The sequence below is a fragment of the Struthio camelus genome, chromosome 18, assembly GCF_040807025.1.
Source record: "Struthio camelus isolate bStrCam1 chromosome 18, bStrCam1.hap1, whole genome shotgun sequence".
Lineage (NCBI taxonomy): Eukaryota > Metazoa > Chordata > Aves > Struthioniformes > Struthionidae > Struthio > Struthio camelus.
The window spans coordinates 9,472,191-9,498,991 of NC_090959.1; the positions used below are offsets into that span (position 1 = coordinate 9,472,191).

General features: G+C 43.9%; 1 long non-coding RNA gene and 3 other non-coding genes across 6 annotated transcripts; all 4 read left to right on the forward strand.

Annotated features, from left to right (window-relative positions):
- Positions 1 to 196: 196 nt before the first annotated feature.
- On the forward strand, positions 197 to 14,566 carry LOC104141670 (uncharacterized). Of its 3 annotated transcripts, XR_693581.2 has the most exons (6): positions 197 to 307; positions 7,938 to 8,015; positions 11,018 to 11,140; positions 11,467 to 11,602; positions 12,239 to 12,361; positions 13,940 to 14,566. It is a non-coding gene; the product is annotated as an uncharacterized lncRNA (long non-coding RNA). The 3 variants fall into 3 exon arrangements; XR_011135232.1 differs by lacking the exons at positions 197 to 307; positions 7,938 to 8,015 and adding an exon at positions 10,723 to 10,753; XR_693580.2 differs by lacking the exons at positions 197 to 307; positions 7,938 to 8,015 and having other exon boundaries at positions 10,756 to 11,140.
- LOC138061570 (small nucleolar SNORD12/SNORD106) lies at positions 10,852 to 10,943 on the forward strand. The gene has a single exon (XR_011135407.1). It is a non-coding gene; the product is annotated as a small nucleolar SNORD12/SNORD106 (small nucleolar RNA).
- Positions 12,082 to 12,173, forward strand: LOC138061569 (small nucleolar SNORD12/SNORD106). The gene has a single exon (XR_011135406.1). It is a non-coding gene; the product is annotated as a small nucleolar SNORD12/SNORD106 (small nucleolar RNA).
- LOC138061571 (small nucleolar SNORD12/SNORD106) lies at positions 12,808 to 12,900 on the forward strand. Its single transcript, XR_011135408.1, has one exon. It is a non-coding gene; the product is annotated as a small nucleolar SNORD12/SNORD106 (small nucleolar RNA).
- Positions 14,567 to 26,801: the final 12,235 nt, after the last annotated feature.

Below are 26,801 nucleotides of genomic sequence, written 5' to 3' on the forward strand. Positions count from 1 at the left end.
AATTTATATTGGAAAACGTATACCTTGTAGCGGTGTAAATGCAGTTTATCTGCTGCAACTTAATAGTTTTCTCTTTGGGGGGGTGGGTTGAGAGTTTTTCTGGTTATTTTGTAGCATTTATTTGTTGACAATGTTATGTTTCATACGAACCTTAATTAAGGTAGTTTACCATAGATACCTGTATGTTTTAATACTGTTAAATGCATCCATCATCTTAGAGGTGCTATTTAAGAGAAGGTTCCTGTGGCAAAGACCCTGTAATCAGAGCCAGATGAGGGAAGACTTCAGATCACTACGTGGATTCTAGGTGAGCCAAAGTGTGTTCCACAGGAAAGTATGCTTTTTCACATAGCACTACAATCACCTGGCTTTTTACATTGTCTTCTGTATGCTTGAGGCAGCAAAAGCTGAAAAGGATGATTACATGTAATATGTAATCTTAAGGTTTTATATGATGCTTTTGTTCAGCAGATATTAAAAGAAATTCAAACAAAGAAGTCAGAGGTGTCTTGCAAGACAGCACTTGCCTAGTACTCAGAAACGTGTACTTTATACCAGTACTAGCCTGCCACGTTACTGAAGTCACGGCGTTTCACGTTTGTGCCTCTGTTCGTCCACTTTTGCCTTCTTTGTAGAACATTTTAGTTTAGTTTTTGGATCTTAAAGACCTTTTTGGGTGCTAATGAGTGAGTTGGCACTTATGAATGTGATTTTTGACGTTTATTAGCTTGGACATAATGCCACTCTCCAAGTTTTACCTTTCAGCAATGAGCCCGTTAGAAACAAACCAAGTATAAGATTTGTTCCAAAAAGACTTTCTTGTATTCAAATCTTAATTAGTTAGGGTCATTTTCCCATAAGCACATTCTCTCCAAACTTTTTTCCTCCCCATTAGCTTGTTTGACTCTGCTTAAATTAACACAAACTTTTTTAAAAAATGATGCGTGTTTTGCACATTTCTCTGAAAGTGCTTGGCAGTATGACGCTACTAATTTGAGTGCCCAAAAATCTGATGTGCATTCAGTAAATTGTAAAACTTTGTACTTAAAATATATTTCAGTCCGGCTACAGAGAACTTCCGTTGAAAGTGAATATTTTAAAGGGAAGTAAGGAAAACAATATTTTGCCTGACACATCAGTCCCATAACTGTTATGCTAACAACAACTGAGACAATGATCTTGATTCTTTTCAGATTTTACTACAAGTTATTATTTCAACCTCTTAAATCATACAGCCGCTGTTCTGCAAATGGGGCTGCCCTTAAGCCACGGCTTCAAAGTGTGGAGGAAGGAGGTCTGATCCTAAGGGGCTCCCACTAATGCTTTAGTAACTTGCAACTGAAGGTGATAAACTGAGGAGGCCGATTACTGGGTGACAGAAAACGTGATGTGGCAGAACAGACTTGTCACTGAATTCCAGTCCACGTTACAAAAGCAGTATTGTGCAAAACCTCTTCTTACCAGGCAACTGACTTTATTAAACAAGCAGACAATATTTGATGCTCAGATAACATCGTGGGTAAACATTAAGCAGGCAATCCACAGAGCGAACGAAGAGGTGATCACATATGGGGTACAGTGTTCATTCGTGCTCATTTGGGCCTTTTTAGTGGCTATCCATTCCACCTCCGAAAGCCAGTGCAGAGCATAAAAGCTCAGAAGTAGCCAAGAGTTTTGGAAACCAGACTTTGGAAATATTTTGTGTTCATTTTGCAGTAGTTCAGCTTGTATGCAGGGTCAGCAGACACCAGACAGTATAGCTAATCTTTTTTCCTTCACCAAAGAAAATGTCCTCTCTGCCTGTACTCTTTCGTTTGTCTAGATGTTGACAGACTCCAGGCATCAGCTCTTTATTTTCTGGTAGCAGCAAGAAAGCACCCATTACTGCTTTCTAAAATTTCAAAGCCTTCGGACAATGTCTAAATTCTAGTTGCTTTCATTTACACTGCTTTTCTTTGTGCTTTTTCTTACAAGTATGCAGCTGCACTTCTTTGTGCACTTTGTGCACTTCTTCTGTCTAAAGAATGATATTGTGCCACTATTCCTTGAAGAGGTGCAGTCAAGAATCTCGTGCTCCAGTGCTCTGTATAAGAACCTGAACGGTGGCTTGGTAGATGCGCTACAGGACTTAGAGGAAAAGGGGGAATCATGGTAATTTGTCAGGGAATTTTTTTGAGCAGAATATTTTAATTTGTTAGGAAATCCTGACTCCCCAAAGGCAGCAATAAGAATCTCATGGCTTTTCTTGATCTCCCGAATCTAAGAATTCGGACAAGACGGATTTGTACAAAATTTATTTTTGAGAATACTGACCTGATGGCCAAAATGTGCCTACAGAATGAGAAGCAGTCTGGATTCATTGTGATACCTGGTTGTTCCATGATATTAAAATCAATTCCCATACCTTCAGTTGCTTTTGCAAAACAGAATTCCATTTCAAGTCAGCCCTAGCTGTAATTACAGTGCTCTGTAGTAGCTTCATGTAGTGCTCTGTAGCTTCATCCTGAAGCTCTTGGGCTGTTCTTTTGTTTGTTTTTTTGTTTGTTTGTTTTAAGACTAGACAGCTGGTATTTCCTTAGGATTATCCTATCTGAAAGGACTAAGTTGGGGAATCTGTAGTCAGCAGTGTGGTTATTTCATGTTGTCAATACTCTGGCCAAATTTTAGTAATAACAGAGCTAAATGTAGCTGTACTTGCAGTTCAACTGCAATTTTCTCACCATTACCTGAGGCGTCAAACCAAAATTCTGTTCTAATTTACTGATCAAAGTTAGAAATAGAACTTTCGCACTGTCCTAATATGTAAAGACAAATGGTGGAGATTCCAGAAGTGCCCAAATCCATCAAGGGACAGGACGTGTGCATACCGCTCCACTAATCTTGTTTTGTGAAGCAACTGCTAATTTTTCAGTGCGTTCATTTTGAAAGTCTACAGATAAAAACCAACAGAACAAGTGTGAATCAATGGAGTATCTTCCTTAAGGGTTTCTGATCTTATTCACATGACTTCTCCCTTTACATTTAGATGAAGAAATGCTTTTCCAGAGGTTATTAGCGATCTGAAAATAATCAGCTTAATCTCTGTGGCTGTGACACGTTGTATTGCTTCCCCTTGTCTGTTGATCAGATACATACACGTACTAATACCCAGGAACTTAGGAGCAAGAACCTGAACGTCCCGTGGAAGCAGTTTTGGGGGTGAAAGGGGGGAAATTAAGTTGTTGAAGCAAATTAAAATATCTAGATTATATCTGAATTTGATCTCTGAATTGGACTGAATAAAAACATACTGATAGTGAATAATACTTATCCAAGAATATATTATATTCTCTAACAAAAGAAATGATTTTTATATACCGCTAGCAATATCCTAACATAACAACTTGTATTTGATCAGAAATGAAAAAAAATTATAAGCTTTTAAAGTGCAAGCATTCTCCCCCTTCCAATTACCTAGTGTAGGGGATGTTTTAGATCTTGAATGTCCTGTGTTAATGAGGCAGAAAATATCCTTCACAGAGTATGCTTTCAATGCTCTCATCCTGCGCTAGCATTATTCCATTATCTTTGCTATTTCCAACCGGAAGATATAGTCTTTTATGTTTAAAAGCTTTTTTTTAGCAGAAGGAAGATTAGTATTCCGTAAGGAAGTGATCCCAGCCCTTCGTTAAGGGACAAAACCTCTCATACGCTTTGCGTCACAGTCTAAATGCAAAAGCCATTTGGGGACAACTGGGCGTCTGTACAGACGCTAATCCCTATTTCCCCCATTTTAATATAGGTGAAATCTCCCCAGCTGTTGTACTTACCATTTTAAAAACTGTAGCCAAGTACATCATTGTAGGCATATGTATTGTGATCTGATTGCCAAGTATTGCTTTCGTTGCTGCTTTCACACAGCAGCATGATTTTGATGGGGAGAACACCATATTTCTCTCTTGCCTGGAAAAAAAAACAATTGGGAAAGATATCACTGGAAAAAGCAAACCCATCAGTAGTTTGTGGAAAATGAGATGCAGTATAACTGAAACTGCCACTGTATTTGCATAAAAAGTCTGTCAGTGTTTCGCTTTAAAGCTTGTTAAGTAGACACAAAGGAGCTTATGTATTAAAATGTTCAGCCACCAGATTATTTAATTACTGAAGTGTATAAAAACTTGAAGAAAATGTGCTACTTCAAACTCACAAGGGCTAAATATATTTAAATAATTGGCTCTTCTGACAATAACAGTGTTGCGCTTTCTCTTGTACTACACTTTCTTCAAAGATAACTGTTGTTTTCAGTGAGTGTTTTAACTTTTGGTATTTCCATGTACTAAAGGGCTGATTTAGAAATCCAACGCTGATTTGTATTTAAGAGAAGAAAGGTTTACTTAAGAGCTTTTGTTCTCTAACTCCTTCCTGTTCTACCCCATTCTAGTGATCCATAGTAGTACACAGTTAGGGAAGATGTACCTGGATTAAATTGGTGCTTAAACTGGGCCAGTGCGGATTTGCTGTTATTCAGCAATCAGCTGAATATAACTGCATCGATTCTAATGGCCTTTTTGCCACAGGCTGAATTTGGTGCAATTTTAATTTTATGCTGGACATTAAACAAAGCTAGTGATTTATATTTGTCTCACTTTGAATGTGCATGTGACGAGCGCTCAAACTGTGAATGTGTACACGCTGAGAGTGCTGTGCGGAGACTTTTGTGCCTCCTAATCCTGCTTTCAGCTGAGCACAGCAAGCGGAGAGTGCCGGAGAGCTGCCCAGGGAGGAGGGAACCTTGCAGTTCACTAAGGGATGTTTCCAAGTTTCTTGTGAGTGCTGCCACTACTTTGTTTTTTTTCTGGATTTACTTTATTTTCTTTTTTTCTTTCCCTTTTCTACTTAGGAAGCTTAAAATAAGTAATTTTTGTTGGCGCTTTCCTTTCAGAAGCTGTTTTAGCTCTTGGCTGTGTGGTATTACTCATCCCTCCCCTCTTACTAGTGCTTTTACTTCATAAAGATGCTTACTCTCTTCCCTTCCCCTTCTCTCCGTGAAATCCAACTCCCAAGAACAATAAAATCTCTTGAAGTAGGCTTTAAGACTATCTCACTTTTAATGGACAGATTCCTGCATCCATAAGGCATAGGAAAAATCTTTCCTGCCTTAGAAAAGTATGCCAGTGAAACGTTTCACGACATGTTCTCCCAAACTGGAAACAAAGAGAGAGCTAAATGGTGGGCCCGCAGTCAGGGCTATGTGGGGTCCTGTGCTCTTCACTCGATTACCCTGGAGTGCTGTCATCCTCCATGCAACAATGGCACTGTTGAAGATCACTCCAGGTATTGCTCTGAAAACAGGCTAGCTTCTAAGAGAGATTTTCTTTTCTTCCTGTCCTGATTTCCTCAACACCTCCTGATCCTAAGAAACTATCAGCAAGCCTTGTGGTACCTTCCTGATTTTAGCTAATGATATATTGTTTAGCTGTACGATACTGTTTAAAAGCGGTAAAACTGGTGCACAGTTGATTTATTTGAAGTTTGAAATGAACCAGCAATAAAGTCAAAGAACAACTACATGCTGGTTCTCGTTCTTCCTTTTATTTCTCTTTCTTAGTTATGTCCAGCTACGATTTGACGATTTCTTTCAGACTTATTTTGTCAAAGCAGTGGTTTTACAGCCAGTCTTACTTTTCTGACGTATTATTTTTAAGAAGTTTTCAGCAGGAATGGCTTAAAATGCTATAGCTTAGCAGCACCCTGAAGGAAACAGCTGAGGCAAATTAAAAGAGTAATCATTGAGCATGGAGCTGGTGTTGAGTTCAAATATTGGTCTTTCTGCTGCTTCTGTTTCTCAGCCAGCTCACTGCATAAGTTCGTCAGATTCCTCCTAGATCAAGGCGTTTCTTCAGGGTGAAGCAACAAGGATAGCTGGTTGTGTCTGTGCGAGAGGATTAAAAAGAAACTTTTACTGAGTCTATATCCTGTTAACACACTGGATTGAGTAAGAGAGGGCCATACCAGAGTTGTCTTTGCACCATTGATGTGTTTGGCTTTCAGCTCGTGGCTAGGAGCTTCATGGAATCGAACAGCAGCAAACTTACTGGCACAGTAATCCTGCTGGAGGAAACGGGAATTATCTAGTAGTAAAAAAATAGACTAATGCCTATTCCAAATTCCCAAGGGGAGAATAGTGATTGACTCAGCTAAACCGATTGAAGACTGTAGATTTATCTGCCGAACTGAAGCACTTCCTGGTGTGTAAGTTGAAAAGGAAGTCTTGTAATGTGTTTGAGTTCCTGCATATTCTGTTTAAACACTGCAGTTGAAAAGTTTATCCCATGTAAGTGGACTAACAGCAGTCAGTTATTTTTGCAACATAAAAATATTTATACCTTTATCTAAAGTCCTTTTTAAGTTACCACCCTTATTAGTCCAGAATCGACTCTTTCTTTTTGCTCCATCTCTTCCGGACTGAGCAGTATCTTTCATCACCAATGCCTATGTAAATTCATTTGCCAGTAATCTAAGGGAGTAATCTAGCAAACATCCATCAGTGTCAAATGTTCCCTTCTTCCTCCAAATACGTTTTTGGTAGAGTTTAGTCAATTTTTCAACATTTTCTCTGGTGTCGTGCAGAGTTAGAAATTGCTGTGTTCTATGTGCAAAGCTGTAATAAGGCAGTTGCTGGTCTAACAGGCATTTTCTGCGTCTCCTTTTTAAACGATTTATCTAAGCTTGGAAAAACTGTAAAATATTTTGATTCATTTTAAGGCTAAACCTGAATAGACGAAGTAAATCACTGAAGGACCCAGTTCCGCAAGGTGGAACCCTTGGACTCGCCCTGAGACTCCCTGCAATGGTCATACCCTGAAATACTGCAACATCTCTAGGGAAGATTTGTGGTTATAAAGAAATGAACGCTTGGATTTCTCTAAGAGTGCTCTGTGACTGTCGTGATGCGTAGCTACAGATCTCTAAACTGTGAATTGGCCTGAAGTTCCCACTACAGTCACAATGTGGCCATGATCCATTTTTGTCATTTTTGGAAGAAAAGCCTTGGTAGTCTGTAGGAAGAAAAGAGAACTTGATTTACGTGCACGTAAGCCTATTACGCTGGTAAATGTGAATACATCTCCCTAAGGTCTGTTTTGCTGAAGCTCAACTGGGTCTCTGTTTTCATTTATTTCCAGTCTTAGCTGCAGGCTAAATTATACCATGACAGTTTTTTCTTGTTGCAGTTTAATCCATTCTGTGGATTTTATGTGTTCGGAATTTTTCTTATTGCAGAAGATCAGTGTGTATGATCTGGCAGATGCTTATAAAGATATTTTTTTAACACACTGTTAGTGTGCTGACTGGTGTATTTTGATTACCATAGCACTCTACAGTGAAGTTGCTGACCTGACAGCTCAGAGGTGAGAGCTTTTCATAGTTTCTTAATGCATTTTTGTTAAAGTCTATTAGAAAAGTGTTTTATAATCTGTATCAGAAATGTCCTGAATATCAGAGCGTTTGGTGCTGAGGTTTTAGTTTTGATCGTCATACCGGGAAGTCAGAGGTCTCATCTCAGTACAGGTTTGGATTTGTTTGTCTCTAGTTTTGATTTAAAAAAAAAAAAAAAAAAGTTTAGCAGTTGGCGGCTGGCATGTGAAACATTTAATGATCCCACAGAGATTAACAAGATCTCTTTTTTGGCAATTCAGAAGCATTTCTTCTTTCATCATGTTTCCCCTTCCTTGGGCAGTTGAAAAAAGAATGATTGTATGCTGGTACTCAATGTCGGCATTTAGAAGTAGCTGAAAACATGTCCGTGTGAAGGTTTGTATATACTATAAAAGCATTCTCCAGCTGCTGTGGTACAGTTATAGCAATACATGTTACCAGCTGCCTTTTAACCATCACGTTAGCTTTGACCACTCTTACCAAGGTTAGACAGTATAACTGCTCCTGCGTGGCTCTTACAGGTGGAGCTGGAACGATGTGAGAGCAAACACACGGATACGAGACCAGAGAGGCCCAGCGCACTGCCGCCCGCTGCTGCGGTGAGTAACACCCTGCGCGCAAGTTCTGAAAACAGTGCCTGACTGTCCTTCTGGAAGTGTGTCTTGTTGGCCAACCTCCTGCTAATTGGCTGTGAAGCAAAGCCTCCACAGACTGGCTGCTCTGGCCAGCAGCGCACCATGGAGGCATTCCCTCAGCATCTGATGGCGAAAAGCAAAGAGAAGCGAGGCCTGAGTATGTTTTGGCCTTTTGCCACATGCTAAGAAACGCTCCTGTGTTCAGAATCTTGCTATGATGAGCACAGGCTGAGTTAAGGAGTTCATCTAGCCAGTGATTTTCTGCGTGGTTCTGCCAAAAGAAAAGTCAGGGAAGTCAAATAAACTCAATACTAAGCTCTGCTGCAGCTATTTAACATCCCAGCCCTTCCCATTTCTCAATCCCTGCCAAGCTAGGGAACACAAATCACATTTATGGTTCCTTTTGAGTTGTGCATGTGACATGGGTTTGCAGTGTAACAAGATTAGTTTTCCTGGTAATCCTCTTTGAATGTCCTTCCTTTGATTGTCTTTTCATCTTTGGGTGTTCTGAAACTTGGATTAATGGGATTGAGACTTATTGCACAAGTCCTGTTTGATAAGCTGCTTTCAAGACTTAGTTGCCTACAAACTTCCATTTCATTTGGAAAAAGCATTTTGATGACAGCTGACTTACACAAGGGTATGCCAAACATACTATAGCGTTTATGTGTGTACCTGCACAGCACGATGTATCTTTTTAGAGCCTACCAGATAAGGAAGTGAAGAAAACAAGATAGGCTTATTTCAGTGTGTCTCATGTGGCTTCTCCATGCAGATTTGCAGAGGGACTTGGTTGTATGTTTGCAAACTAGTTTACAAATTTGCAATGTCTTCTCTTGTTTTCATCACATTTCAAGCACCATCAGCTATCCCTGTCACTGATCCTACAGGGTGTAATTTACCTTGTAACCAGTTTGATCCATTTCCGTTTTTCACTGAATCCGTTTTTAGTTAGTAGAAGCTCGATCCCGAAGACAGAGCTGGTTGCTTTGCCAGTGATGTGACAGGTCATACAATGTGAGCACTTCATACGACTTGACCAAATGGGTGACTGAACAAGCTTTGGCTGGTGCCTCAACCTAACTAACGCATTTCATGAACAGAGTCGCTGAGGCACGGAGCTATTGCATGATTTTGACCTACGGAGAGTCTAGAGCAGAGCTGGTTGTTGCAGAGCTCAGATTGTTCAATTCTTGTGCCCAAAAGACCACCCTGCAAATGTAAAACTTGTAGTGGTGCCTCTGGCCGCAGCGGCCATCGGCGAGAGGGAAAACACCCTGCTTGGCCAAGCTTTCCAAACGGGACTAGCTGCGTGCACGTAGTGCAAGAGCAAAGGATGCTGAGAAATGCCTTCAGTGTGTTTCCAAGAATGCCATGGGGCGTTCTCCAGGTGTCTCCACTAGGTATGGATGGCTATTCACATCTCATTTCTGAGGTGAATGTATAGCTATACAATCACCCCACGCTGCTGTGTTTGGGTGTATGGTTTACAGGCAGCGGCTCTCGTTCAGCATGCGTGCTTTGCTCTCCGTTCCTTTCCTCAGATTTACTCCGTTGCCTGTCTGTGGCCACCGCTGTCCCTCTTAATGCTGAATAAAATACACTTGCTGTTGAGTTGGGGGATCTGGAGAGTTAGGCCTATGATGAGCGTTTTCCCCGAGCTTTGTTTAGGATCCGTTTAACAATGTAAAAGGACACAGACCATCTTTCCAGTCCGTTTCTGCACTCACAGGCAGGAAGTAGTGACAATCCGTGGGGTTTGAATTAGGTGTTCTTGTTTTCCAATATTTCACCTTAGAAAATTTAGCCCTTAATACTTGTCCAGTTGAATCAGCGATGGTTTATTTCATTTAGCATCCGACCTCTGAGAATGATCCTTCAGAAGGGAAGAATTAAATTCAATTCATATCATACACGTTTGTGGGCTACCATTTAAAGTAAATTTTCTGCCGTTGAAGTTGTGGGTTGCCAGGATCAGTAGCTGCTGCTTTGCGTTTGAGTTGGTGGATAAGCTGCTACAGATACTTTTTATGTGAATTTTCAGCATGATAAATATATTGGATAATAAACCTGAGCTAAAATGAGATGAGGTCATAGTCCTGATTTTGCTGCTCCGTTTGCACATGCCTTTGGATAAGGCACTAAACATCTCAGAACCGTATTTTTTCCTTCTGAGAAAAAATAACTCAGAAAACTAAGTAAAAGCATCATGCTTGTCCATCCTGGCGAGGCACTTTTAACGCGTATCGAGGCTACAAGCGCGAGGTGCGCGCTGCACTCTCCCGAGTTAAATCTCTGAAGCTTCCTGCCTTGTGAAATATAATGTTATGGACTCTCAGTGGTGGCGGGGTGAGTCAGGGCCGCTGCCAACAGCGGGGGAGACCTGCCGCCACGCGGCCCCACGGCAAACCGGCCGGCGAGCTGAGGGCGGCAGAGGCCTCTCCTCCTCCTCTTGCCTGAACTTCCTTTCTGGAAACGTGTTTGCCTGAGAACTGCTCAGAAGAGTTGTTTTGGGCACACGCTGCCAGGAGGAGTCGCTGTTCGGGGAGGGCTGATGCGGGGGGAGCGCGGGGGAGGCTCGGAGCCAACATGGCGCGAGCTCCCGCCTCAGCGCGGCGGGGGGCGGGGCGGGGCGGGCCGCGGCCGCCCTATAAAGCGCCTGGCGCGGGGCGGCGCCGGCCTCTTGCTGCGGCGCGGCTGAGGTGAGTGGGGCGGCGGGAAGGGCCCCGCGCCGCGGGTCTGCCGTGCCGCGTGGGGAGCGGGCGGCCGGGGCTGCAGCCCTCGCCTGGTGTGGGGAGCCGCTGGTGTGCGTGATGACCCAACTTTTTTCCCCATCAGAGCGACAGTGTTGATTTCTCACCACTCTAGCCAGATCTCGTCTGATACATCAGCGGAGAGGCACTGCTGGGTCCTGTGCCCCCGCAGGGCTCGGTGCTGATTGTGCTGATTGTTCCCTTTGCTTTTAGTCCTAGGCCCCTGCAGAGGGGGTCGTGGTCTCAGGCCTGCTGGGGAACTCGTGCGAAGGCTGTAGCAGACCGGGATCAGTCCTGGTGGCTGCACCGTGCTTGAGCCGCTGGCAGGAGGGATTGGTAAGTCTTTAGGCTGTGCTACACGCTAGTGGAAAAAATATTTTTGCAGGGAAGTTACTTCTGAAATGCTTTGTCAAGTTATTCTCGCTGGGGACTTAACTTATGCGCAGGTTTGAGCATTAATCCAAGTATCGTGGAGCTCCTCCACAAAGGTGTCCTTAGCGGAGGTGCCGCCACAGGGCACTGTGTGCCGTGTGTCCCTCCCTCCCGGGGTGCCCAAGGGGCAGGCGAGGCCTGGGAGCGGGGACCAGCACGGCAAGGAACGGCTTCCTGCACCAGGGCAGGATGGCAGGGTTGCAGCTGTGTCCTGCTTGTGTCCCTGGCAGGTGCCATGTGTCCGGAGGGCTCAGGACCAGGCCATGCGGCGTGGAGACGTTTGGGCAGCGTGCTGTTCAGGGCAGCTGCCCCAGCGTGGGATGGGAGCCAGCCTGGCTGAGGTAGATCCCTTTGGAAGAGGCGCTGGTGAGTTATGGAGTCTTTGTGCTCTGCCCCTTGCTGGCAGGTATGTGGTAGTGCTCACAGGAGAAGCCACGTGTGTTCATGGCCTAGCAATTTCCTCTGCATGGGGTCTGGTAGCTGTATGGCGTTTACTGCTGCATGTGGTACTTCCTTTACACAATGAGAGCACAAAGCTCACGTGGCACTAAGGGCTGGACTGGACGTACAAAAGCAACGGGACTGGATGCTTCCTGTTTGCACAGCACAGACCTGTTTGTGGTCTCACTAATCTCTTGCTCTGCCTCAGGTCGCCTCTCTTTAGGTGCTTGTTTCTCTAGCATTTGGCAAGGTTTTCTCCTGTCCCATGTGCCTGTTCAGCTGGCCAGTCCTTTTAGGGGAAGGAGTTGCATGAGTTCACTTGGTCCATGTGTATCTGGTGCATGGAGAATGAGCGTGTGCCATGGCTGCCACAGATGTGCAGCCATGTAAGTTAGTAGTAACTTGCTGGTGTGCGTGATGACCCAACTTTTTTCCCCATCAGAGCGACAGTGTTGATTTCTCACCACTCTAGCCAGATCTCGTCTGATACACCAGCGGAGAGGCACTGCTGGGTCCTGTGCCCCCGCAGGGCTCGGTGCTGATTGTTCCCTTTGCTTTTAGTCCTAGGCCCCTGCAGAGGGGGTCGTGGTCTCAGGCCTGCTGGGGAACTCGTGCGAAGGCTGTAGCAGACCGGGATCAGTCCTGGTGGCTGCACCGTGCTTGAGCCGCTGGCAGGAGGGATTGGTAAGTCTTTAGGTTAACTGTGTTGTTCACTAGTTTTGCAAAAGTTTTTTTTTGGTTTGTGTTTTTTAAGGAGGTTGCTTCTGAAATGCTTTGTCAAGTTATTCTCACTGGGGGCTTGACTGTGATGTGTAGATTTGAGCATTAGCCTAAATACTATGCAGAAGTATTGCAGCAGGGTCCCTTTGCCTTGTGTTGTTCCTGTTCCATGGTGTCTAAGATGGCAGGTGAGGCTAGTGAACAGGGACCAGTATTGCAACCAAATAGCAACTTGGTGGTCTCTCAAAGAGACTTGCTTAGCTGTATACAAAATATTTTTTGAGTGTTGGCACCTGCCGACACCTTCCTTTACCATCTTTCCTGCAGCGAGTAATGCCTTATTAGTAGATATGGGCATGAAGATTTTTCAAAAGTAATCAACCGTCTTTAAGCTGAAGAGCATCTGTTACTCTGTGGGATATGATGACTTCAGACTTTTTTCCCCATCAGATCGACAGTGCTGATGCAAACTTGTGTTTAGCCAGATGGTCTGATTCCACAGATGAAAGATGCTTCTTTTCAGTTCCTTTTGTGGTTGTGTATTAAGACTACACGCTCATGCACCTGTATGTTTAGGGAAATTGCATGTGTGCTGCCTGCTTTGAAGGCAGGCAGCACTGGAGGGTGCTGTCTGCACATGTCCAAGTAACACTGATTGTATAATACTGGCATGCATAAAAGATTTGTGAATCAAAAGTGAAAGAGTTCTTGCTTTCAGGAAATCTCAAGTCACAGAAATGGCTGAGAGCTCAGACATGCTTCAGTTAACTGTAACTTGAGTGGCATAAGCATAGCTTGTTTGTTTTCCCACCACCCCACTTCAGCAGCATTAAAATGAGGTACTGTTAGAGTCAGGAGGCTTTCGTTCTCTCTCCCTCTGTAGCGAGTGAGAACTTTTCTCCCGTGCCTGGGAGAGGCATGGAAGTCAAGTTTCAAAAGATGCCCTTATATTTGGGAGGGGTGTAGGATGGGGTTTTTGTTGTTTCTTAAACAAGGAATCACCTTTGGCTTCTGAAAAGTTGGCTTTTTGATTAGGACTGATGTCACAAATGCTCTAGAAAACGTTTGTAATCGAAGTTTGCGTCATCGAATGAACAGCTGCTGTTACTGGCTTCGTTCACCTGGTCTTAGAGCCTGGTCTTGCTGTTCAGGTATCTGATGGGCAGCTCTCGCAGCTCTAAGGAGGCTAAAATCTCCTTGGTTGCTCATATTTGTGAAGAACATAAATGTGACCCTTTTGTGTGGCACACTTGAATTCAAAAGGAGTGTGAGTGGACTGTCAGGTGGCCGGGCTGGTAGAGCTGACCAAACCTGTTAATCCAGCACCTTCAGCTCAGTCAGCTCCCCATAGCTTTTATCAAGTACTTTTCTGTTGTCTTTGGAGTGTGTGTCGGTGCAGGAGTTCTTGGGATGTCTGCAGAACAGCTCTAAGTAATCTAACAGAGTCATCTAACAGAGTTTTGAGGGGTTTGGAAGCTTTATGGTTGTGCTGTTTGAGGCAGAGTGAACTGACAAAATGTTGGCTTTTTTTTTTCTTGACAGGTTGAGATTTGTCAGAAGTTGCCCCAGGACCTGCTGTGATCTCAGTGTGTACTAGTGGGAAGCTATCCTCCTGCTGATGATAGCCCTCTCCGTTGCTACTGTCTGTGATCCCTTGTCTAAGCTACAACATCCATATCACCCTGCAACAGCTCTTTGGTCTTTTCTCACAGCTAGCAGGGAGTGATAAATTGGTGTCCTGCCAACTCACAGATGGAGGGTGGTGGGTTTTTTTTTTTTTTTTCCCTTCCTCAGTTTGAAGCATTTAATTGTAATGGATGCTGGAACTTGCTGCAACTTTAACATAATCTGGTGCTTCTGCCTGCAAGGGCAGTATTCAGCACCTGAGAATTAATGTTATCTTGCTGCTATCTTTAAAAGTACAGAAGTCTCACCTTAGAGAGGAGTTGTCATGTATGGGAGGGTGGCCTTGTGTTTAAGGTCAATTCTCCTTTTCTAAGAGTGAGGATTCAAATCTTAGCTATCCCCTGTTAACTCAGTAAGCTTTAGTAATGTGTCACTGTCTGCCTGTAATATGAGGAAGGGACCTCATGGGTGCTGTGGTGTAGTCTGAATTTCTGTACTGTTTAGAGCTTACTTTTTAATAAAATCTGAGTATTGGGCGAACTGAGCTTGTGGGTGCAATTCTCTCTTTACACATTTCAATTAGCTAATTTCTAGATGTCTTAATCCTTATTTTTGGAGTCTAATGGCAGCAGTGCTTCTATGTAGTGACCTCTTACATGGAGCTGCCTGCTGCACCAAGCTTTAAAAAAAGGGTGGGAGGAGCATGGTCTTACAGCACTATAGCTAATCTTTGCTTGACCTGCAGTAAAAGGACTTAGCTAAGGCTCGTGGCTGCTGGTCTGCCCCCAGGAGACAGCACTGGGGCACCCTTCTCTGCTGGGTGCTGAAGATACAAGTCTGCGTTCTGGACCCAAGGGAGAGGCTTGGTCTGGACTTAGGCTCTGCTGTCATGGCAAGGGCTGTCCCTCAGTTTTTCCCTTAGATCCTGGATGGGGAACAGCTGGTGTGGTACATAAAATCATTCAGTTGAGGATTTTCCCTAACCTGGTAAAAGATGCAGGTTGGCATGCTCTCAGGTAAGTCATGTGGCGCTGCAAATTCTCTGTGCAGGAGTCCTAGAGAAAGGAGATAGCAGTCTAGGAGAAGAAGCAGATGTCAGGGCTGCTGTTGAGGATTAGGATGTTTCCATCATGTGTGCAATTTGATGAGCTATCAGGAATGACTGTGCTTCTGGCTAGAAGGACTGTTCTAGTGACATGTTCATTCAGATCTTGAGCCTTCACCTGGATGCTGTTCTGTTGTCTCTAGTAGCTCTGCAGAATATGCACGTGTGGTCTCAGTGAGAACAAAAAAAAAAATCTTACCTGTAGTGTGTGACATCTGGATTACCATAGAGGAGCTGAACAGTGGCGAGTGCCTCCTGCTAGGAGGGAGAAGGCATTCTCCATCTGCTGTGTCTGCTAGCCTGGCAATCGGGAGTGGTGTCTGCATGGTGCACAGTCAAACAGGCCTTGACAGATGTCTCGCCCAGGTCCTAGTCTGGTAGGATTTGTACACCCTGCTAGCGATGCAAATGAAGTAAATATCCCCTTCAGTTCAAGCTGACATGAAGAATTCGGATATATGTTAACCTGCAGTGTCTAAAACAGCAGGTTCAGATTTAAACCCCAGGCCTAATGAAAGTAGTTGTTCCTCATGTGCTACTGTGGGGAAGTCGCGCAGCAGGTATGCCCATTAGGAATGGGGTTTAAAACCAGTTCTCCTGCAGCCTCATTAGGTTCCTGAGGAGCAGGGCCACCTGGCAGCTGCTGAAAGTTAAATGTGTTGCTACTTCTGGGCCTGCGGAAGCCTGGCCACGTATGCAAATAGTGTGTGGCTGCTGCCTGAAAGCAGCTGGGTACACATGTATAAAGGCTGTTGCGAGTAAGCTAGCCCAACGGTCACAATTACTCTCCCTTAAGTAGTTGAGGGGCAAGTGCAAGGAGCAGGTAATGGGCTGAGGAAATAAGGAATGATTTCCTGCAGTGTTCAAAGTATAGCCATGTTATTTTTAGTGTCTGGCAGCAACAACCTAATTAATACTCTAATGGATTGGAAATTATTTATGGCAAGTACAAGTTTGTAGGGTGTTTCTGCTATTTAAAACCATAAATAACAATTTATGTGGTTAAGGGAGGGGTTTGGTAGCTGAGCTGGTGGTGGCCTTTAGCATATGTGTTCAGCGGTGGTGAAAAATTACCTATCGATCAACGTTTAAAGCAGTCTTCCATTAAACTGAGTAGAGGTTTTTTTTTTTTCCTTTAATACAAGCAGCATTATCTTTTGAAACAGAATGTATTGATGAGGGATCAGAATTCCTGTTAACACAATTACTTTAATAATATGAGCGTATCTAACAGAAAACATCTTTTAGATTAGGGATTGAAGGCTGTCGAGTGCTCCGTGGGAGCTGTGAGGACAGACTTAAATGGACTTTATTTGCATGTTTCATTATTTCTCTCCAAGAAGAGATGCTCAGGTCAGGATTCAAGCATTGCTGCGACTGCACGTACAGATGGACAACAAAACTGTATGAAGATAACTCACCCGCTGTAAGCAACTCGTGAATGCTCTTGAGTCTGGTTGCAGGGAAAAATGAGCCTGGAGGAACTGCATGCAACAGGAACTGAATCCAGAGGTTTGCTCTGACTGGGGAGCTGTAGGGGATGCTCAGTGTGCAATGTGTTTTCTAAGGCTTATTAAGGGCCTGTTGGGGGTTTCTCCCTCAAACTGTCAGTTTGTTTGAATTACTGTGTGTATTTATATATAGTCATCACTCCTTTTGTTTTCCTGTAGTTGGATGCTTTCAACTTATCTCTACAGCAGTGTGTTGTAATAACTAAACCTTTGGATCAGTGATCGTTGGCATATCTGACAAGAAATCTGACAAGCTGGAGACAAGCCCTGAAAGTAACATACAAGTAAATCTGAACTTGTCAAGAGGCTTTTATTTAGGTGGTTAGAGCTGGAGGAGGATTTCTGTACTGACAGACTTTTGTTTCAGAGTCTTGATTTTGCCGAAGTTTTTGATACACCTCTAAACTTTTAGGCACCTTAGGTATCGCTTGATTATTCATCTGCTTCCATGATGCTTTCTTCTGGAACTACCTTGGGTGTAGATGGCCTACCTGCCACTCCTTCCAGACCTCTGCTCCAAACTCCCATGCACCCTAGGCTGCTCAAAAATGTGAGATTGGATGCATTTACCAAAAATCTGTCTGAATAGAGCTTCAGGAAAATGAGGATATTGGTAGGCCTGACTACCAATAGTTGCAGTACAGGGATCCCCTTCTCTGGTACTACAGCATCATCTGTGCTGTTATACAGGATATCCTACCTTCCCCTGCTGCTTCTCCCTCCTCCCAGCACCCATGATAATGGAGCGCTGGCTGAGCTTGGTTGTGGCCAGATAATTAAATCCTGCATGTATCCGTAAGCTATTTAAAGATGTGGGCTGCAATGGACCTCTCAATACAACTGTATTACTGCCAAGTAATGATCTAGGCCTCCTAGGTAATAAGGGAACCATAAAATGAGCTGTATACCAAGCATGGATTTATGATCACCCCATTTGAAAATCTCGTCATATAGCCCTTGGATAAAAGATGGGGAGGATTAATGCTGAATTTAAAGCAAACTGTATCTGAATTCCTTTCCTCAGAGCTGTCATTGGCATTTCCTGCCCCAGCGCTTGCCTGACTTTGCAGGCACTAGTCAACCCCTGCGTGTGGCTGCTAGGTGTTTTGAATGAAAAGATGAAGGCCGGTATGTTTTGGACAAAAGCTGATTTACAGCTTGTTCAGATTGTTTCTCTACACAGAGGCAGGCACAGAAAAATTCCAGCATATCCAGAGCTCTTATGCTGCTGCTCTGAAGTAGTTGAACAGGACCCTGGGGACAAAGAAGAAATTGTCAGTTCCGTCAGTTATAGTGGAAACAGACAATACTGTATATACTTGTTTAACTTTGTAAACCCAAAGTTTGGAGTCAATCACTAGGCTGGTATGTTTAAGCAAATGTTTACTTTTCTCAAACAGCACTCTCTCTTGGTGCCATGAGGGTTTGAGAGGAAAATAGCACAGATTATTTCTCTGGCTGATGTTGCTTTTAATAGATATGTATTTTCATACACAGTGAAGATTTAACATTTATATTCCCAAACACCCAGTCATCTTTTTGACCACATGTTGGCGGTTATATTCTTGTCAGACTCATCTGTTAAGCAGCTGCATTAGAGTATGGGATAGCACAGTCCATTTACTCATTGCTTCTGGTACTCTTCATGGCATTATTTCCTCTGTCTCCATTTCTGCTCAGTGATAGATTAAATTATTTGACACATCAGCTGTGTTGACTGGCTAGATGCTATCATAGCAATGAAACAAAACGTGGTTTTGTGATTGCTGTAAGAAATTTCTGCATCCTTGATTTATTATTAATTTATTTTTGGAAGCAGAGGGTTTCTTCCTCTGAAGCACCTTTCTAGGTCAATATTTTTAAATGTATGTCCTGCAGCTGTAGACTCTTACCTGTGTTCCACCTTTTTTTTTTTTTTTTTTTTTTATTGTAACCTGTTCACCACTAGTGATGGGGTCAAGCAAAGTCTCTTGGTCCAGCCTGGCTCTGTGGTTTGGTGCTGTGGGAATCGCTAGCTTGTGTTACAAAACCTGGGGTCCCCAGGCATTTTCTCATCCAAATGTTAGGCACAGGGCGCAGATAAGGCCATGGGTATCCCTTGTGGTATCGCTGAGGCAGTCGTGGTTTAAAACTCCTGATCAAGAGTGAAGAGTGTTAGTTCTATACAAAACACTTTTGCCTCGCTCTCCCCTCCTTGGGCCCATGCCAGTCTCTGAGACCTCTACGTGTGGGGCAGATTTTTCCACATTAAATATAACTCTGGAGAAAAGTCCCAGGGTGCTGGAAACTGTTGTCTTCTCCATGTTTACAGAAATAGATACTCTGGGGTCTGAAGGAATTCCCTTCCCTAGGGTCTCTGCTCGGTGCTGACGTGAGGCTAGCGAGGGCTGGGTGTAGTCCCTGTTGCTCAGGGGCTTGAAGAGCCTGTTGCAATGTGGGTGAAGACCACCCAGGAGCTTCCAGGTGGTGACAAAGGGAGTTTACTTGAGTGGTGATGGGGAAGAGTACTCCTTGTGGCAGACTGTATTCATGGTGTTGATTTGGAGCAACTCCATTGAATTCCCTGAGATTGTTTGGGGTTCATGGAAGCAAGTTCAGGACTGGTTCTCTCTGTTACTAGAGATTTTTTTTTTTCTGTTGTATTTGGAAAATACACTATACAGTTACTGGGAAGTCTGAACTTCACTTGTGCCTGTTGCTTGCTCAGCTCTGCACGATTTTAAGTCCTGTGGCTGGGTCACCTTGAAGTCTTCCCTCTAGCGCTGAGAATAAATTTGAGTACTTTTGCCTTTTCTCAAAGCAAATATTAAAGCGAGGGGTTGTCCTCATTTCTCTACTTCGCACAGACTCCCTTGGGTTTTTGTAACCTTCCTGAGCAAGGGTGTCCAGAGCCAGAGAGAATTGTTGGCAGGTGTGGCTTCAGCACTGACTGCATGAAGAAACATGACACTTTTTTCCATCTCAGGCAGGGTGATGAGTATCCCTGTAGTGGGCTGAGGAGGCTCATCTAGCACTTGAGAGCTCTAGGTAGGCGGATGCAGCCCCATGTGGTGCTGCTTGCCTAGATGGATTCCCTGAAGCCTTGTTCCTGAAAGCTGCTCTCTGGAGATGGGGTGGTATGTCAGCAGCCAGGGACTGGCCCAGAGTAGCACCGGCTTTCCACTTCACACACGCTTGCGTTTCCCACTGTGGGTGGTCACGATGTCTTCAACAGCCTTCTGCTTCTGATTCAGAGTTGCTGTTTAATTAAAAGGGTGAGGCTCATGCTTTTGATCCTCCCACAGATACTGGAATGCTTGCACATCAGTCCAGCATAGAGCCTGGCCCTTAGGCGGCAGCTAATCTTCTGGATACCATTGCTCAGTGGAAGAAGCAATGTTAAACTCTACCTCTGCCCTTGTTTAGCGGCTGTGGGTATGTGCACTTACTTCATGCTACACAACTGCTACAATTGCAGGCATTGCCTTACCCCACCAGTTTTCCCAAATCTAGCTGGAGAATTTAGTGGCTTGCTAATGAAGACAGACAGCTGTTATCTCTTGCAAATAGTTGCAAACCATCTGCAGGCTCACGAGATTTTTGCTGCAATGTTTATGCTGGCTTAGTCTCCATTCATATTCGGAAGGATTTTGTCTGTCTAGAAGAGACATTATTTTCCCGAGAAAAAGCACTCATAGGGGAAGGTCTCTCTTGAGAGTGAATCTGTTTTCCAGCAGCTGTGGATCAGGCCCTTGACACTAACAGTTCAGAGCAGGCTTTTCCTTTGAGTATTCACTGTCACTTTTTTACAGCAGGATATTTATAGCGGCAATTTTCTTGGAAATCTACAGAAGAGGAATGGGAGTGTCTGAGAAGTTTTGTTAGTCAGCAATTTACATTGCTGTGGAAATGCTTTAGTAGGGCTTGGGAAAATTGCCTGGAGAAAAAGATGGCTGCTAAAGGTGCTGAGGGCAGTTTGCATTTCTTGTTGATTCCTAGCTCACCGGAATCTGTACGCTGGGCACATGCTGCACAACCACTGCTGTCGCATCACTCTCGTGATACATCTTTTATGCTGCTATTCACGATTTTCCTCTGTAACCCCTCCCTGTCTCTCCTCTGAACTGTGAGACATACTCCCTGCCATCCTGGATAATCTGCTGGGTACCAAAGTGGTGTTGAAGTGCTCACGTGCGAGATTGCAAGCTGTAACGGCAAGTAGCAGCATCAGAGGGGATGGGAGGGAGGCTGATGAGGTCTCATGTCTTAGAATGAGTTATAACGAGCTGGTGAATGTGTTTGCACATAAACACAAACCTGGCTTTTTTTTTTTTTTCTTTCTAGCAGACTTGTCCTAGGTAGACCTGCTGTTACATAGCCCTTTGGCCAGTGGGAGGCTTGCTGAGGAGGAGTCAAGTTCTGGGTCATCTTGTTAGTTCATGCAGCAGATACAAATTTGCTCCTTGCTGTTCTTCCCCTTACTCATTTTTTTCCTCCTCTGGCAAAAACCACTTGCCAGAACGGAGCAGAGCAGGAGGGAACGTACGGAAGGATTTCCTCGGTCAAAGAAAGCAGGCAGAATCAGGGCTCTGACTGCACTGCCAGGCTTGCAGCACAGACACTACGTGCGGGGTTCGCCATGCTGCACTGACTGGGTATGACATGCACAGAGCATGTCCCAGGCTGGTGCCTGTGAGAAATGATGCAGCCTTTTCCTTCCAGGTGGGCGTCTCTCTTGTTTTGTTCCCTCCAGGTGGGCTCTCTTGCAGGCTGTTAGAAGTTGCACCAATGACTTCTCTTGCTTTCTTCCCCCTAATCCTCCGCTACCCCCTCCTTTTTTTTTTTTTTTTTTTTTTTTAAAAAAACAGAGATGGAGAAGTAGTGGTCTCTCTTGAGCTGCCGTCTCCCTGCCCGAATTGCGATCGGGAATCCGATAAAGACAACTGTCGTTCAGGGAAGAGCCTGTGATGATTTTTCCCTCACACTGAGAAGAGGGAAATCTCCTCCATTATGCCCAAATATCTGGGGTTTTGTAGGTTATTGCTGCTTTCTGCAGAAGGGAGTCTCTGTCCATCACAGCATTGCAGTTCTCCTGACTGCGGCTCAGGAGCTGTGAGGAGCGAGATAAAAAGCTGCACAGGGGGTCTGCAAGGCTAACAAGACAGGAGGTCTCCAGGGCCTTTGGAAGTGCATCGTTGTGTTTAGCCGTGGGTGGCAGGTCTGTCAGTGAGTTGTGGTTTCTTGTAGGTTTGCCTGATCATTAAGCCTATGCAGGATCCCTGAGAGATGGTGGGACTTTGGGTGCTGGCCCTGTAGAGAGAATCCTAGCGATAAAAGTGTTGGGAGGATCTCAGAGAGATCTTTCTTCATCTTCAGTTTCCTTATACTGGAAGTAAAGACCTCAGGAGTTAGAGCATGAATAGTCCCAACGTCCTGTGAGGTCTGTGTGTGTGTGTGGTGCTTTGGCTCTCAGCTTGCGCAGCTGTAACGTGAAGTCTGTTGTGACACGGGGCTTGTTGTCTAAAGCAGATCAATTTGCAGTGCACCTTTTGTTGTAGAAGCAAACATTGGTTTTGGCCCCTTTAAACCATTTTTGAAAAGGATTATGTGCAATGGTGTCATCTTGATAAGAAATGTCACTTGGGTGAGCTCCTGTGTTTTTATGCCAATGTCAGTCTCACAAGATCCAGATTTATGCTGGTATAATGGAGAGCAAGAGCTTAAACATGTAAGAGGGGATCTCTCTAGGAAGCTCAGCAGCTAGGTAAACCTCCAAATTAGAGAAGGGCTAAGGAAAATTTTCTTTATTACAGTAGTGAATCTGGCCGCTTAGCTACAGCCTTATAATCTTCATGTCATCTTGCTCAGAGACCTGTTATTATCAGCACACTGAGCATATGGAGGTGGAAAGATCCTATGGGGTGAACTTATTTTGCTTTGTTTTTGCCTTGAAGTTGCTAGTTAAGTAAACAGCAGCTACACAATTTCCCCATAGCTGAGCTTTTCGTACATAAGTCAAGACAATGGTTGTAGAGAGCAAGCTGGTTTCATGCTGAGTGTTGATAACATGTGCTGTGCAAATGTGACCCCTGGGAACCTTACTGTGGTGGCCTCTTCTGCATCTCGTTCACTGACGGTGCGGATAAGTTATAGCTTTTACTCTGAACTATAACAGTTTGTGCTTTCAGTTCATTTCAATCCATAGCGTTCAAGATGGCAAGCGCTTTCAAACAGGGAATAGTTAGTCAGGATATGAGTCACATAACTGAGGCAAGAGGAAAGACTGAGCTTCAGACAACTCCTCTCTAACACACTGACCACATAGGTGAAATATTCCCTACCGAAAAATGTCATTTATTGTACATCTAACGTGCATCATCAGTCAAATATCACTGCTACATTGACAAACAAGTTACTCAATGCACAGATACGCACATGGAAATTGGTAATTGCTCAAGCAAATTAGATATTTGGTTGTCCATGTATTTTAAAAAATGAGTTATGCATTTAGCACATATCAACTGAAAGACCTGCCAGGAAAGGGGTGAGGTTGACTAGGAAGTGATTGAGGCCATTGTTAACTTTGAGTGTCTATGACTGCCCCACTTGTTGAAGCTGTTCTTTCTATATTGACAGAAATCTGAGATACAGATAGGGGAAACATAAAAGGGTGCAACTCATCTCCAGAAACGTATTCTAGATTCACTGACAGGAATGGAAGGCCGAATGCATCTTGAAGACTCAGACATCCAAGAAGACTCAGGCTCGATGGGGAGGTCGCTTTCACAAGGGCATGTGCAGGTGGAAAGATCCATGCAGCTGTTACGAACTGGGTTGAAATCACCAACTCACTTCATGAAGGCTGTCAGCAACTGTCAAGATTTCTTGCCATAAATGTGGATTCCTGAGTGTTTTGGCCACAGCCATTAAAGTCACCCTGTCCAGCCTCTGCAGCCGTGGGATGGCGTGGGAGCAACGACCAGCAGCTACAAGCAGATTTCATGGAGCCAGACATTGGAAAAGCCTAGATCATTTCTTATCCATCTCCCTTTCCAAAGCAGTGGGTACTCATGTAGGTTCAAAACATGATTACCAACAGCATTATACTTTTTAAGAACTGAATTTCATGCGCATGGAAGTTTCTTCGCACTTTGGATCTGTGCTTACAAACTACTTCTCTGGCTCCCTTTCCTTTGAAAACATGTAATACTATCAAGCATTATTTTCATTATTGGCAGAGATACAAAAGCAGTATTCAGTGATACTGTTAAGGTGATTTAAGCTTTATTATGCCAATTTTTTGGACTCGTTAAAAAAAATTATTAAAAGTCCTTAGTTCTTTTAAAATGTCATTATGTAAAGTCTAGTGACCTCTTTTGCCATTCAGATCTCTCCTCTTGACTGTTTTCTTTAAGATTCTTGGCACTGCAAAAACCCTGTGGTGATTGTTTTGTTTAACTTTCTTACTCCAGAAATGCAAAACGCATCTCTTTAGATTAATTGTGATAGGCGGGTAACTTGTCAAAAATCACCAGTGATTGCCACACTGTAGAATATAAGTAGGGACTCATGGCCAGTGTCCTGCAGACAGACGACTAAAGGACAGATGGTACCAGAGGAGCCGGGGAGATGGACTTTGTGGTCCCAGGGCAAAAGAGGTTCAGAGAGACTGGAAGGAGAAGGTGCTGTTAACCCCTCCTCCCCAAATCTTACCATCCTCTGCTCGTGTCGCTGCTGTAACTTCCATGGTGACCAGCTGTGATTTCCCTCAACAAAAGAATATACGTTCAGGTGTAAGAATAACAGGAAACTCCATTTTTTCAGGCAGTTGTCCTTACCGTTCAGAAATAGAGGACTCCCTCCCCCCCCCCCGGTCTTCTGAATATGCTGTCTAGAAACATGCTTTATCTGCAGAATTGTTTTAGACCAACTTTTTTTCCATCCTGCATCTTTCCACAAGTCCCTGGGGGGTCTTTAATATGTTCTTTCCTACAGTTACTGTAGGAAAATATAATATGTTTCTTAGTAATGAAGCCTAAATTGCATTGGAAATGCTTTAATGGAGTTTTACAGCTTGTTTGTATAAAACACTGTAATAGCGGGGAGGAAAAACTATTTTCCGCACATACTTAAATTTTACCTTGTTGTTTACAACATTTTTCTTCATCTTGTAGTTTACGGCATCATTTCTCATGGATCTGAGTAGGAGCCTGGATATTGAAAAGAATAATGTTCTTTAGTAAGAAGGTAAATTAAGTTTTCACCCAGAGTCCTGTAATTCAAACCTGAGCATAGCTGAAGTATGTTGAAATAGTAAAATGTTTAATTTCTAGAGAAGAGGAAAAAAAATCAGTGCACCTTGTTGCAAGTAAAACAAAGTAAAACCTCTTTCTTTCAGCATTTACTAAATTGCAAAGTGCAAAAAACCCTGTTAACTTGATTTTGCCCAAAGAACGGGAATACTTGACTGATCAATGCCTTCCTGTGCCCATGATGGCTTCTGCTCTCGTTTTGGAAAATAAATGTGGCCGTTTCTGCCGTGTAAACTGTGCCAACTGAAGAAACCTCTTAAATACCAGAGCTGGTGTTACAGGTTCTAGTTGCATCTGCACTATTACTGCATGCTGTTTTGCAGTTGCACTCAGAAATGCCCATCACAAAAAGGAGCCCATGTGCTGAGAGATGCCTGTTGACTTCAGTGAGTTTGGGTCAGTGCTGTCTTTTTAACTCTGTTTCACATCATAGTTCTGTCCTGCTTCTTAATGTTCTGTGAACTGTCTAACCATCATCTGCAGAGATTGAATTTATGCACGTGGGTGTCCTTGAACCTCTTGTGGAAATATAATCCTTGAGGTTTAAGGCCTCTGGTTTGTGGGGAAATGGGTAAACTACCTCCTCTCTCCAAAATCAAGTACAGCGAATGCTGGTGCACTGCATAAATCACTGTCCTGGTGCTGACTCTTGCCAATGATGGCTCGAGTTGGGGGTTGGTCAGGCCTAGCTTTTGGGCTGGTCTCAATTTCAAGAGGCAGTGTGGCTCCAAGGCTGAGAGGAGGGCTAGGAAGTCAGGACTCGTTTGTTCTGGGTCTAGTCCTGCAAATGCTTGCTCAAGTGAAAAGGCCCAATGAAGGCAGGGAACTGCCAGCCTGAATGAGACTTATTTGGTAGACAGAATCTAGCAAGGTCACACTTCACTCACAACATTGAAATGATAATTTCCACACAGCGTGGATGGCAGGTTGCACCAGATGTGTCTGACTCCTCGCAGCCACGCGAAATGCACAGATTATCTTTGGCAGGCGGACAGGCATGGACCAGAGCAAGTGTCTTTCCCCCTGGGGACTCCTCCAGCCACTCTGCATAGCAGAGACGACACTGGGTTCTGCTCTCTGACCTCTCTGGCTTTTTGACAACGTGATGTGTGGAAAATAAAGTCAGCATGACTGTGATATACGTGTTATAGCAACAATCGGGCAACATCTGGACTGCTGACTTCCAGACAGTGTTCAGATAAATTTGATGCTGACATTGTAATCAGAATGAGTTGCTTTTTCTATTAACATGGCTACAGAATTCTGCTAAAAGCTTAGCTGATGATGACAACGCTCAACCTGCTTTTGAACTTGGCATTTTAAATTTCTGAAACGTATGCAGATACCAGGCCAATTGTCTTTCAAATTTTGCTTGGCTCAGTCAAATGTTAAGGCTTTGCATGTTCAGTTTATTGGAGAGATTTATTTAAAGCCAAGGTTTCTTGGGACATGCGATCACTGGCAACTTAAAAACAAGGATGTGTTATAGAAAATATATTCGCTTTCTTCTGCACTTTGTACAGCTCATTACAGAGCCTAGTTCATCAGGACAATTATGTCTGTATGTAGTGTAATATTCAGAATGTAACATTTAAGCGTGCTCTAAAAACACTTCAGTGTTTTAAGCGGTGCCTATATCATGCTAGGCTTTGCTTTACTGTTGCTTTGCTTTTCTTCCTAACATCTGGGAAGAGATTTAGCAGAGTCAAGTTGACGGCCTGGGTGAGTAACCGTATTGAAGATGATTCCCAGCTGTGCCTGTACTGCGCAGGACCCTGGGAGACAAGTGGTGCTGGGTCACCCTGGAGCCTGATGCTGTAGTGTACGCAGGCCCCTGCTTGCCCTTGCTTCCTCCAGATAAGCCAGCTCAA